Here is a 14,542-nt window from a genome sequence, read left to right on the forward strand (position 1 = left end):
TTTTATGTTGACATACAATGTGCTTGTGATTAATACATTACTATACTTATTTTTAAATGTCTCAGGGTTCATTCCTAAGTGGTAAATAAGACATAACATACAAAAGAAAGGCTTTCTGAGGTCAGCAATAATTCTGAAGAATGCAAGGAAGTGTGAGAGTGACAGCTCCCAAACACTAGGCAGGCTGCCTCTTTGCTTTGCTCATCTAGCTGGAACTTTCTTTCCTCTTGCTCACTCAGGTCTCTGAAGGCCACCATTTCTGAAAGGAGGTCTCTGGCCACTCTGGCCCTAATAGCCCTCTCTCCACCTTCCCACCTGTTATCCTGCTTTATTTTTCTCCAAAGCACTTACCACTAGCTGCCAGTCTTTGGGATCTTTTCTTTATGTGTGATCGTCTGTTTCTTCCCCTAGGACCCTAAGCTCCAAGAAGCCCAGTGCTTGGTCCCATTCCCTGATATTTTCCCAGCATCTATAACAGTTCCAGACATTTTCCATCCTCTCAATAAATATTTGTTGAACGAATGAATAAATGGTCTCATTTAATTCTCACAAGCCCCAGTGAGGTGGATGCTATTGGCTTCCCCGTGTTAGGGCTGGGGAAACTGAAAAGAAGTGACCTGCCTAAACTTGCACCTCTAAGAAGTGGGGCAGAATGAGATGAAAAACATGGGTGTGTCAAATGCAGAATTGGGATGTTATTTGGAAATTGAGTCAAGCCAAGTACCATAAAGAGACATTTGGGGGGCAATGTGAGAATATAAGGAAAGCCTGGAGGATACCATGGAATTACTTATTGATAAATGTGTTAGATGTGCTAGTGGCATCATGGTTATGTTCGAAAATACCCCTTCTGGGACACCTGGGTGGCTCGGTAGTTGAGGGTCTCCCTTCGACTCAGAGTGTGATCCCCACATCCTGGGATCGAGTCCCACATTAGGCTCCCTACAAGGAGCCTGCTTCTCCCTCTGCCTATGTCTCTGCCTCTCTTTCTGTGTCTCTCGTGAATAAATAAATAAAATCTTAAAGAAAGAAAGAAAGAAAGAAAGAAAGAAAGAAAGAAAGAAAGAAAGAAAGAAGAAAAGAAAAGAAAGAAAGAAAAGAAAGAAAGAAAGAAAGAAAGAAAGAAAGAGAAAGAAATTAAGAAAGAAAGAAAGAAAGAAAGAAAGAAAGAAAGAAAGAAAGAAAGAAAGAAAGAAAATACCCCTTCTGATTTCAAGGGATGTATTCTCAAGTATGTAGAGGTGCAATATGCAATGTATGATGCTTTAAAATATTTGAGGAAAACACAGAAAGAAGAAAGGGAAGGATGAGGCAAACATGCCAAACTTTTGGTAGCTGTTGATTGTGAGACGTGGGAGTGTCCGTTCAGGTCCTCTGAGAAGCTAGAATGAAGATGTGCTGGAGGGAACCTCCTGCCCAGGGAATGGGAGGGAGCTGGCCTAGGCGGGAGAACCATCAGACTGGGCTGTGGGGCTGTCCCCTGGGAGCAGAGGGGGACCAACCAGGACTGGGTAGGAGTAGTCTTTGACTACCTCACCATCTTTGAAAGTTTCTGTGGGGCAATCCAGGAGTCCCTAAGCCACATTTCCCATCAGAGGGGTCCCCTGTCTCTCGGGAAAGGAACCTGCCTAGTAGGAGCATCCTAGGGCTGCTGTAACAAAGTATCACAGACCAGGGGCTTAAGGCATGAATTTGCCCTCTCACAATTCTGGAGGCCAGAGTCTGAAATCAAGGTGTCAGCAGCAGGTGGGGGCTGCTTCTGGAAACTCTGGGAAGAATCTGCCCCAGGCGTCTCTCCGGCCTCTGCTGTTGGCACGCCTCGGCTTGGGGCTGCATGGTGTCTGCCTCTGCTGTCACGTGGCCTTCTGCTCTGGGACTCTGTCTCTGAGTCCCTTAATAAAACCAACAAGGAGGGGCAGCCCTGGTGGCTCAGCAGTTTAGCGCCACTTTCGGCTCTGGGCCTGATCCTGGAGACCCTGGATCAAGTCCCACATCGGGCTCCCTGCATGGAGCCTGCTTCTCTCCCTTGGCCTGTGTCTCTGCCTCTGTGTGTGTGTGTCTCTCATGAACTTAAAAAAAAAAAAAATCTAAACAACAACAACCAGGAGGACTTTTCATCCTGAGCCCCATGAAACCTCAGAGTGTGCACTTGAGCCCGATTGCAGCTTACTCAGCAGGACACATTATGTGAAACCTGCTTGGTGCTAAACAGGCCACACTCGGCCACAGGCCCTGGGAGCACACGGGGACCCAGACTGCCACCTCCCACCCCGTGCACTGGCAGTGACATCCTGATGGAGTCCACTCACCTTTTTATTGCTCCTCATTCTCTTGCTCTCCCTCTTGTGTTTGGTGGCAGGACTCCTAAGTTGAAGTGTCTTAGGTATCCATCCAACGCAGCTCCTCGCTCACACCTTGTCCGTATGTCCTCATCCCTGACCTCCCCGCCGGGGCCTGACACAGCTCCAGACAAGGACGCCCCCACAGCCAGGGGAGTGACAGTGAAGATGGGCTGAGAAGCACCGCTGGTCTCGACTGCATCTTCTGGGCTGAGCACAAGCCACCCTGAGACCGCGGCGGAACCGCTGACTTTCTCGAGCTCGGGTCCCGGGTAAGGAGGGAAGGCCGCGTGTCCAGCGGCCTCAGAGGATGGATCCCATGACCAGCCGAGACACGAACACGACTCCAGCTCGTAAAATGAGTCATTAACTGCAGTGCACTCGCATCAGTAATAAGTTGAAGTGGAGACTTTGCAATTTGATGCCTTTCATTTGTCTCGGTCCAGTCCCCCTTACAAGCTTTCCCTTCCTTTTCCCACTCAGCCAAGAATTGCTTATTTTTCATGGACTTTCAGCTAACTTAGGTTTTTCTTATCTGCCAGACAGCTCAGAGAGAAAAAACTACATTCTTCCAATCTCCCGTAGCCTATAAAAATAAGTATATTTTCTACTCTAAAGGCGAGGTTAATTATTACAGCAAAATCGAGAGATTTGGGGCAGGGGGGAATAATCCATGACCCCAGCACTCTGACACAAAGATATTTTTTCTCTTTTCTTCCTAAATCTGTGGTTAACATGTGTGGAGCAGGATTCTCCAGAGTGGATTTGGAGTCCCCCAAGTCTAAGCTCAGTTCCCAGCTATCTGCTCGGCCAGCCGGCTGCTGGAAGCCTCTATTTCCTTTCTCGCATGGTCAGTGGGATTCAATGAAATCATATAAATTGGCTATAGTAGGGTAAGCTGAGGATCCGAGAGAGGACCACCCAAGCAGCCGATACCAACTGACCCTGTAAGGGTTGTTCTAGGGCGTAAGCAGGTGCGGAGGAGTTCGGGCCAGGAAAAACTAAAGGAGTCTACACAGTACCTGGAAAACAGAGCTGGACTGTCAGAGAGTCTTGGCAGAGGGAATGTCAGAGAAAAACAGGAAGGGGGTGGTATATAATGCCATATGATGACATATACCATGTACTGAGGGCTGTGTGCTAGGCACTCGGATTAAATTTTTTATGTGCATCAGCTCATCATTTATTCATGTATTTATGCATTTGGCAAGAGTGCATTGAGCGGCTACCATTTGCAAGTATTTTTTTTTAATTTTTATTTATTTATGATAGTCACAGAGAGAGAGAGAGACAGAGACACAGGCAGAGGGAGAAGCAGGCTCCATGCACCGGGAGCCCGATGTGGGATTCGATCCCGGGTCTCCAGGATCGCACCCTGGGCCAAAGGCAGGCGCCAAACCGCTGCGCCACCCAGGGATCCCCCATTTGCAAGTATTAATTTAGATGCTAGAGATGGAGGGAAAGTGACAATAATGTATCCATTTACCAACTCTATATACAGGTACATGCAAGTTCTTTTTTTTTTTTAAGACTTTATTTATTTATTCATGAAAGACACAGAGAGAGGCAGAGACATAGGCAGAAGGAGAAGCAGGCTCCCTCCAGGGAGACTGATGTGGGACTCGATCCCTGGGATCACACCCTGAGTCGAAGGCAGACACTCAACCGCTGAGCCGCCCAGATGTCCCAATACACCCATGTTCTCATCTCATATGGTCCCTGTAGGCTGTTCCCAGCGTTTCACTGTCACTAAAAACCCTGCCATGAAATGTGGGTTTCTTAACACATTTCCTTCTGATTTTATTTTTGATTATTAATTGAATAAGCAATCACTTGGTGGCTGGTGAATATATTCCAGCTGGGGATCACCCAAGGGTTTCCTGGCAGGTGTGACACCCTATAAAGGAGGCCACTTCCTGACACTGAGCTGATGACACTGAGCAGGAGCTGGATTGTTTTTGCCCTATTGCACGCTGATCAGCCAAAGCCACAAGGTTTCCCCATTCTGCCCCAATGATTATGAGTCTGCTCTGGGGAAGTGAGATCCACACACACCTTGCTTCCCATTAGAACCCCAACACTAGGCATAATCCCTGACACGTGGTGAGTGTTCCACTAATATTTAGTGAATTAATGAACAAATGGAGCCCTAAGAATATTCGAACCATACATAGCTAGAGTCTCCAGATAGGGAGGCAACAGCTTCGAACTTTCAACCCACCCTCACGTTTTCTCCAGAGTAGAGATTCTCTTTCTTCTGATTCATGATCAACTAGGTCTTCTAAACATAACAAGGTGACCCAGCTAGTTAGAAACAGAAAAATTAGCGCCTCACACCTTGCCTGGATGATAGCAATGCCCGACTAATGCAACATCCTCCCGCTCCACCCTACCACCTCAGTCCACTGTCCACACAGCAGCCATAGAGCCTGTTAAAACTCACACTTAATCCTGTCCCTCCACTGGCCCCCATCACTCTGAGTACAAGTCCATACAGTGACCTACAAGGCCCTCTACGATCTGGTCCTGCCTTCCCCCATCTTCTCCTCCTTTCCCTGAAAACCTCTCTGCTCCAGCACACTGGCCTCCCTTCTGTTCCTCCTGCCCCAGGACATTAGCACTTGCTCAGCCATCTGCCTGGAATATCCTCCCCACATGCCCATGGCTATTCCCTCACTCTCTCACAAGGACTTCTCTGGTTGCCCTCAATAAAGTGGAACCCCCCCCCCAAAAAAAAACTGCTTATTTTCTTTTTTGTTTCTTTTTTCTCTTTAGGTCATATCACTCACATGGCTATATTTAATAGGTTTTCTTTAATGTATGTCTTGACCCCTAAACTGGAAGCTCCATGAATGCAGAGATACTTATATTTTGTTCATTCCAATATCTTTAGAGCCTAGAACAAGCACCTGTCATGTAAGCATTCCGTAAATATGTGCTGATTTAATTAAGTGCTTGATAATGAACCCAAATGGGGTCTCCTGAGAGCTGCAACAAGTCACTTTCTTCATCTGGGGTCTTCTCTAGGGACATATGGAAGATGTCCCCGAAGCTCTAAGATTTTGACTACTCATCTGTTGGTTCCAAGACATTTTTTTTTTTCATTTGAAATGTGCTCCAAAGCATGCTGGCCTTTGGTTCCACCACACTCAAAGTCACCCTGGGGATTTCTTCCTGAGCTAACACCCCCAGAGCCATCTGTGTGGAAGATTACAGACGCCTGCCAATTCTTTGACACTCTGCATTGAGAGATGGAGCCTGCTTCCCTCCCCTTGAATTTTTGACCATGTGACTTGATTTGACCAACAGAATATAGTGGAAGTGACACTGTCTTAGTTCTAAGGCTGAGCCTTTCTCTCCAGTACTTGGAGTGTTACCTCCGGTGGTGTAGAAAGCCCAAGTGACATGGAGAGGCTAAGTGGGGGACGATGAGATGTTCCTGCCCCCACCCTGAGCTGGGCTTCCAGCCGACAGCCACATCTACTGGCAGCCACGTGTGTGAGCCACCTGGGATGTCCCCCAACCTGGTTGAGACCCCAGATGCCTGCAATCCCAGCTGTTGCCACACATAGAAAAGAATGGCCCAGCTGAATCCACAACATTGTGAGAGATAATTTGTGGTGGTTGTTTTAAGCCACTGTATTTCAGATGATCTGTTATGCAGTCATAAATAATAAAATGCCCTGCATTGTTGGGGCTGCTATACCAGAATACCATAATCTGGATGGCTTATAAAAAAATGGAAATGCATTTCTTACAGTGCTGGAGTCTGAGAAGTCCAATATTAAGACACTGACAGATTCAGTATCCCAGGAGGATCTGCTTCCCAGCTCATAGATGGCATCTTTACTCTGGGTCTTCACAGATGGAGCGGGAGGGATCTCTCTTATGGGGGGAGGTCTCTCTGATAAGGGCACTGCTGCCACTCATCAGGCTCCACTCTCATGATGTAATCACCTCCTGAAGGGCCCAACTCCTAGCACCACCCTGTTGGGGGTTAGGATTTCAACATAGAGGTTTGGGGTAGGGAGTGGGACACAATCAGTCCATAGCATCAAATAATCTTTAAAATGCATATAAAGGGGATCCCTGGGTGGCACAGCGGTTTGGCGCCTGCCTTTGGCCCAGGGCGCGATCCTGGAGACCCGGGATCGAATCCCACATCAGGCTCCCGGTGCATGGAGCCTGCTTCTCCCTCCGCCTGTGTCTCTGCCTCTCTCTCTCTCTCTGTGACTATCATAAATAAATAAAAAATTAAAAAAAAATAAAATGCATATAAAAACATATTCCTGGGGTGTTGGGGTGGCTCAGTCAGTTGAGTGTCTGACTTTTGGTTTCTGCTGGGGTCATGATCTTAGTTAGGGTCAGGATCTCAGGGTCCTGAGACAGAGCCCCAAGTTGTGCTCCACACCCAGCTCACAATCTGCTTGAGATTCCCTCCCCACTCATGCTTGCACTCTTTCTCAAATAAATAAATAAATACATAAATACATAAATAAATAAATACATACATACATAAATAGAATCTTAAAAACAAAAACAGGTGCCTGGGTGGTTCAGTTAGGTTAAACGTCCAACTGGCTCAGGTCATGATCTTGATTTCGGCTCAGGTCATGATCTCAGGGTCATGGGATAAAGCCCCATGTCAGGCTTTGCACTCAGCGGGCAATCAATCTGCTTCTCTCCCTCTCCTTCCACCCTTCCCACTCACACACTCTATCTCTCTCTCTCTCTCTAAATAAAACAAATAAATAAAATCTTAAAAAGAAAAACTTCTGAGAAAATAAATAAATAAATAAATAAATAAATAAATAAATAATAAATAACATCCTAAGGAGTTTTGCCTTTTGTTTTTACTTTATTTTTATTTTTAAAACGCTGATGCCAGACTCAATCCTAGATGGATCGAAGTCCCCAGGTATGGGCCTGGGCAGAGGTGTTTTATGAACCCCATCCTACCCCACACTGTGCTAACAGGTAGCCTGAATGGAGAACCACTGCCTGGGCCCTCTGGCCTTGCCATGCTGCCTCACCAGGTGGCTGGGCCCTAGATGCAATGTGATCTCTCACGGCTCTATAGCTTAACAGTGCCCTTCTCTCTGTCTAAAACACCCTTCCCTAATCCCTCCAGGCTAGCAAACTCCTACTGACTCACCACATGCATCCTAGCATCCGCATTGCTGGAAGCCACACAAGCTCTGGATTCAGGTAGATGAGAGTCACAGCCCTGCCACTTATTCACTGCGTGAACTTGGGTAAAGTATTTCACTTTTCCAAACCTCAGTGTCTCCATCCACGAAATGGAGCTAATGCCAGGGGGTATTACGTGGAGCTGTTTGTGTTGAGCATCTGGCACAGTGCTGGGTCCTTAGCATAAGCTCAATCAACACAAGAGAGAAGTAGTGCCAGGGAGGAGTACTTGTCGCTGTGGTAGACATAGTAGTAACATGAGTAATAGTCTGTCACAGCAGAAGGAAGATGCTGGTCTGCCCTGCACCCCATCCCCTTTCCAGAATAATCTTGCTCCTTCCAGTGGGTGGTTTCCACTGGCATGGGCCCCCGCTCATCAGAGGATGATTCTCATCAGCTGGGCTCCATGCTCAGTGCATGGAGGCCCTTGGTCCAAACTGGTCAGTCAAACTCCTCCCAGGATGTACCAGAGCCATTGAGAGAGGTGAGCACTCTAATGGGGTCACATGCTCAATGCCAAGGCTTCTAGTGTGGTCATGTTAGGTACCTGCTTTAGAAGAAGCCAAGCAGGTATCAGCAGAGGCAAAAGATGTGGAGAGGCAGAGAGATAGACGGAAGGGAGGGAGGGAAAGAGAAGGAGGGGAGGGAGGGAAGAGGCCGAGGCAAAGAGAGGCCTGATGATGTTACCAGAGCCCCCGCGTACGCCGGCCTGAAACTGGAGACAACTCACATTCCCATATCAACTGAGACCCTCCCACCCCATATCTTTAAACTTTTGCTACTTTGGATCAGGATCTTGTCACTTGCCACTAAGTGAATGCCCTAAATATGCTGTTACTATTGTGCAAGTATCATTTCTGGAAAGTTAAAGCTGTGACCTCATGCAAATACATGGTGAGCAGGGTCAGAGGTTCATTTAGCCTGTGAGTGAGGGAAGCAGTAGAATGGGATGTGGGTTCAGGGTAGGACACAAGAAAGTGTAGTAGATAAAGTTTATGAAAGGAAGGAAAATGGTAACAGCCAGTGCAAAAGGGTCAGCGCCCCATGAGACAGTAAGATGCAAACAGGTGGGGCTACATATTCTTCCAGATGTAAATCATTCTCATCTCTACGGGACAAAAGTCATTGGTAACCTACTAATGCTCTACAAGTTAACATCTCACCCAAAGAGTCGAGGCCCTAAGAGTAAATAGTAAGTCAAACAGAGTCTAGTGTATTTCCCTAGAGCAATAAACTGCCATCGCTTATATGGACTGAATAGGCCCCTGCTTGTTTTTGTAAATAAACTTTTATTAGAACACAGTCATGCCCACGCATTTGCATATTATATGTGGCTGCTTTCCCATTGGAACAGCAGAATTGAGTAGTTGCAACAGAGACTCTGGCCCACAACATCTAAAATAATAAAATCACTACCTTTTTTTTTTTAAGATTTTACTTATTTGAGAGAGATGCGAGCGAGCATGCATGCCTGTGCAAGAGCAGGAGCAGGAGCCAGGGGCGGGAGCGGGGGACAGAGGGAAAAACAGACTCTTCCCTCTAAGCAGTGAGCCCGATGCGGGGCTCCATCCCAGAATCCTGAGATCATGGCCTGAGCCGAAGGCACTTAACCGACTGAGCCACCCAGGCACCCCAAGTCTAAAGTCATTACTATCTGATCTTTTCCAGGAAAGTTTCCTGACCCTTGGCCTAGAACTATGGTTGTCAAAGTGTGGTCCCTGAACTACTAGCAACAATAGTGGGGTACTATTAGAAATGTAAATACTCGAGCTTCATCCAGATCCAGACCCACTGAGTCAAAAACTCTAGAAGCAGACACTCCAGATTTTTTTTTAAAGATTTTATTTATTTATTCATGAGAGACACAGAGAGAGAGAGGGGCAGAAACACAGGCAGAGGGAGAAGCAGGCTCTCGGCAGGGAGCCCGACATGGGACTCGATCCCAGGACTCCAGGATCACGCCCTGGGCCGAAGGCAGGTGCCAAACCGCTGAGCCACCCAGGGATCCCTGACTCTCCAGATTCTAATACCTTTGAGAATCAGGTGACCTTTGGGTAGAACTAAGGATGTTGCTTTAGTAGTCTGACATGACATCTAAAGGGCATTCAGTGTTCCAAGTTTAGAATAATATTTTTTAAGATTTAGGCTTATTTATTTATGTATTTAAGAGAGAAAGAACAATAGCACAAAGTGGGAGGATCAGAAGGAGAGGGAGAGAGAATCTCAAGCAGACTCTGCTGAGCCCAGAGCCTGAGGCAGGGCTCAATCCCAGGACCCTGAGATCATGACCTGAGCTGATGCCAAGAGTCAGACATTTAACTGACTGTGCCACCCAGGTGCCCCAGGAATAATTTTTCTTTAAATAGCATATGGGGAAAAATGGTGGAAGATAAGATTGGGGAGCTAGGCAGATGGCAGATTGTGCCAAGGTAGGAAGTTAAGCTATTACCCTGCATTGAAGGCTTTTGACATAGGAATAGTGACTAAATTTTCATTTTAGAAACTCAGGCATTAGCATATAAATCAGTGGGGGTAGGGGTGGGAAGGGGGTGAGAGTAGATGAACACAGAAAGGTGAGAGGACTTGTAGCTAGTTAAGAGCCTGTAACTAAATCCCAGGCTGGAGTCACTTTGTGAACTCCTGGAATACAGCCATACCTGAAGCTAGGGAAAATTCATAGACTTCCCAATTAAACCATCTTGGATAGGATGCTGGGGAGAAGCTGGGGAATAGGGGACAGAATTGGAAGATACTGAGGTAATAGTGTCCAACGACTGGTGTGCAAGGTGAGAGTTAGGCACTGGTATCCAAATGCCATATTTTTGATTTGTTGGAGTGGGTATATGGGGCAGCCCAGGAAGAGGTGTTTAACTGCATATAGAACCTCTCTAGTTGCTTTCAAAATGGTGAGAGAGAGAAACATAAGCCAGGGGAATGACAGTGTTCCTCTCAAAGTCACTGTATACACGTCTTGTCTTACTCTTCATTTCCATCAACAAGCTTTGTGAACATTGCAGCAGAAGTTAAGAATACACGGCTACTGGCAACAGCATGGTGGCTGAGAGTGCCTCGCTTCTGAGTTAAATGCTCCTGGGCTTAAATTCTAGCTCTGCCCCCACAACAAGCAATTTGACTTACTCAGGCCCTACTTCTTCATCTATAATCTTGAGGTAACAAGATCAGTCTCCAGCAGTGAGGAACACATATTGAGGCATTGAATGCAAACAGCTTTGCACGGTGCCTGGTATGCAGTAAGTGTCTCCTCAGAGGCTGGGTGTTATGATGATCATTCCAGGAATTGCAGATAGACATTTTAAAAAATATATTTTATTTATTTATTTGAGAGAGAGAGCAAGCATGAGTGAGGTAAGGGGTAGAGGGAGAAGCAGACTCCCCACCGAGCAGGGAGCCTGATGAGGGACTCGATCCCAGGACCCAGGATTGTGACCTGAGCCAAAGGCAGACGCTTAGCCGACCGAGCCACCCAGGCGCTCCAGACAAACATTTTTTGACTAACCGGCTTCTGACATGGATTGTTCCTTTCCAATTTAAGATGCTTTTTTTTTTCTTAAATGGAAGTTTAAAAAATAATAAAAGCATAATTACCATTTATTGGGTAATTACTATGCTGTGCTTGCTAATAGGATTAAATAAAAGTGATTTGCATATAAGATAATATTGCTCCTGTTAGCGCTGATACATTAGTTATACAATAATTTTGATTTAACTTCATAGGTAGATTCTGGGGATGGTAGCCTCCCAGAAGAGGGAGAGGGGTCCCTGCGACTTGCCGTTGCTGTGCTGTGACCTCAAATTAACAGGAAGAAGAACCAGAGCCGAGAGACTGAGACTCCATCCTACCTTTAAAAATCCAGTGTGAAAATAAAAATAAAAACAAAAATAAAAATAAAAATAAAAATAAAAATAAAAATAGTGTGTTCTACTTCTTTCCAATCATAAAGGCAATTCAAGCTCAGTGTGATAAGCAGGGTAAAGCTAAGTAGAAAAATAAACGCTATTGGCTTTTTGGTGTATAACCTCCAAACCTCTTAAAAAATATTTATATTTTTTAACATAATAGTGAGAATTTCATTGAGTTCAAAGGTGTATAGAAAACATCCAAGATAGTGCCTGACACTTAGGACTGTTCAGGAAATAAATGTTAACATTATTATTATTGGATATCTGATTTTGTATCCTGGCTGTTCCCATGCAACTCTTTCCCCATTTTATTAAAAGGGAAAAAAAAACCCATAAACATTAAGTGATTGTACAGTATTATGTCCTGTACTCATTTCCTGTATACGTATTGCTTTAATCGTTCATGCTTATGAATATTAGTGAATGTCTTCACACTTAAGTTCATCTCTATGTTTCAAGTTATCACATTGTATTAGGGTTTTCCAGAGAAAAGGAGACAATAGGGTGTGTATATACAGAGAATTTCTTTTTTTTCTTTCCATGCCCCGAGACAGATATTTATTTGAAGGAATGGGTTCACATGATTATGGAGGCTGGCAAGTCCCAAATCCGCAGGATGGCTGGCAGGCTGGGAACCCTGGGGATGGGCTGGTGTCACACAATTCAAGCCTGAAGACAATCTCCTGGAGAATTCCTTCTTGCTCTAGGAAGTTCAGTCTTTGTTCTATTAAGGCATTAACTTGATTGGACAAAGACCATGCACACAATGGACAATCTGCTTTACTTACTGCTCACCAATTTAAGTGTTAATCTCATCCAAAAACACACCTGTGGAAACTCTCAGTAGCATTTGACCAAATACGTGGACACCGTGGCTCAGCTGAGTTTACATATAAAAATTAACTGGCACAGATGTGTTAACTAAATCAAGATTCTAGACCTGCAAAATTGAAAGCCAGACCTTAAAACATAGTAATCACACCAAACCCCTGTCCCCCGTGGAGGAATATGTCTTACAAAGTCAGCTGACCATCTCTTTGATATCTTTGTGGCATCTTTCCAACGTGGGTGACGAAACAATCACTTGATCTTTGACTGTCAGAGTTAATGGGACACAGAAATCTTTCAGTTTCCCATTTCCCAAACGGTGACGTGCTGACACACAGTCCCTGCCATTATTAGTAGAGGGGGCCAGGGGCAACCAAGCTTGGAAAATACTGGTTTGAGCAAAGCTAGATGGGCATCTGATGGGACTTTCAGAGGCTGTGATATACAAATGCAGACCCTGGTGTGAATCTCCAAGAGGTGGGTATCATCTCCAGGATTTCCCAAACTTTTCCTTTCCAGAACTCATTCATTCATTCATTCATTTTAAAAACCCATGAGTAACTTTAGTCACCTTCATATATCTGACCTTTTCATGGAGCATTAGCAAAATTCAAAATTGTGCAAACAGAGCTCCTTTAGGGAGTTGCAGGTCACACCAGAGAGACACAAATTGCCTCCAACCATCTCCTCTCATGGCCCAAGAAGATTTAAGATGAGGTGCCTTGTCCGGGGGCTATGTGACAAACCTAAGGCTCAAATCCTTGTTCCTGACTCATAGCCCATGCTCTGTGGACATCAAGGAGATGTGATCTAGTCCCCATTTTACAAACAGGAGATTCTGAGCAGAGCCTTGGTTGAGGTGCGTTTGTTATGGACACTGGAGTAGAATCCAGACTTCTTGAACCTTGGCCTGAGACAAAAAGGCCTAGAGCTTAGAAGTTTGGAGCTGCGTATGCGAGTTCTGTATTTTTAGTGCCTTTAGATGGCTGCAGGAGTGAGACCGTGGCCCCCGGGGAGGATGAGTCACTCCTGTGGCGTGCCTGGTCAAATGATTCCGTTGAGCCAGAAGAGGCTGGAGATCATTCAAAGGGTTGGGCCACAGCAGAGCTTCCTGCCCACGTCAGCAGGAAGCCCAAAGACGAGGTCCCCTTCTCTGGGATGCAGCAGGTGTGGGACCCTGCAGAAAGTTTGCTCTAAGATCTTTCCCAGGCTTTGAAGCTGGAAGCTCAGCTACCCCTAGACAGGGTTGTGCTTAACCGGAGAGAAGCCCCATGGTTCGGGTTTTGGCCAGAGCCAACTGATTTGGCAGGGCGTCACAGCCAAGGAAGGCCTGGGGCAGGAGACAGGAGACAGGAGACAGGAGACAGGCACCTCTAGAGAGCAGTGATCCTCAAAGTAGCACGCATTACACTAACTAGGAGGGCTTGCAAGAACATGTATCGCCAGGCCCCATGCCCGAAGTAGCTGATTCAGCAGATCTGGGGTGGGGCCTCAGAATCTGAATGCTGAGCAAGTGTCCTGGGATGGTGATGGAGATCACAGTCTGAGGACTATGCTCTAGGGTACTTTTGGAGGCTGCCCTGAGGCCCCCCTCCCATGCAGAGTGGCTGTCCCACAGGCCTAGAATGAATGCTGCCTCTATTCTCATCATTTTGTCCCCTATTTTAGAACCCAAGGAGGGAAAAGCTCTCAGCCTGTAGCTATCTTGGAGATAAAACTCAGTCTCAGAAAATGGGCTGAATTATTGCTTTAACATTTTAACCAGCTCTATCAAGATATAATTCACATTCCATACAATTTGCCCCATTAAAGTGTACAATTCAATGATTTTTCATGGTCATAGGTATGCACAGCCATGATCACAATCGATTTTAGGACATTTTCATCATGCAAAGAGAAAGCCAGTACCTGTTAGCTACAGCTCCCTATCCCTGTCATCCCCACCCCAGCCCTAAGCAACCTTAAATCTACCTCCTGGCTCTCTAAATTTGCCTATTCTGGCCCTTGTGTGTAAATGGGACCCTACAGGATGGGGTCCCTTGTGTCTGCCTTCTGTGACTCAGTGGGGTGGTGGCCAGGTTCATCTGTGTTGTGGCCTGGATCAGAGCTTCATTCCTGCATACAGCCAAGTAACATTTCATCGCATGGTTAGAGCCCATTTTGTTTATTGCTGCATCCAGGGCTGGGCTTTCATTTCTGCAGGAAATAATTGATTGGTTTTAAAGTTCATGGAACTGTATACACAGAGTACATCTTACTGTATG

Source organism: Vulpes lagopus, chromosome 10, assembly GCF_018345385.1.
Source record: "Vulpes lagopus strain Blue_001 chromosome 10, ASM1834538v1, whole genome shotgun sequence".
Taxonomy (NCBI): Eukaryota; Metazoa; Chordata; class Mammalia; order Carnivora; family Canidae; genus Vulpes; species Vulpes lagopus.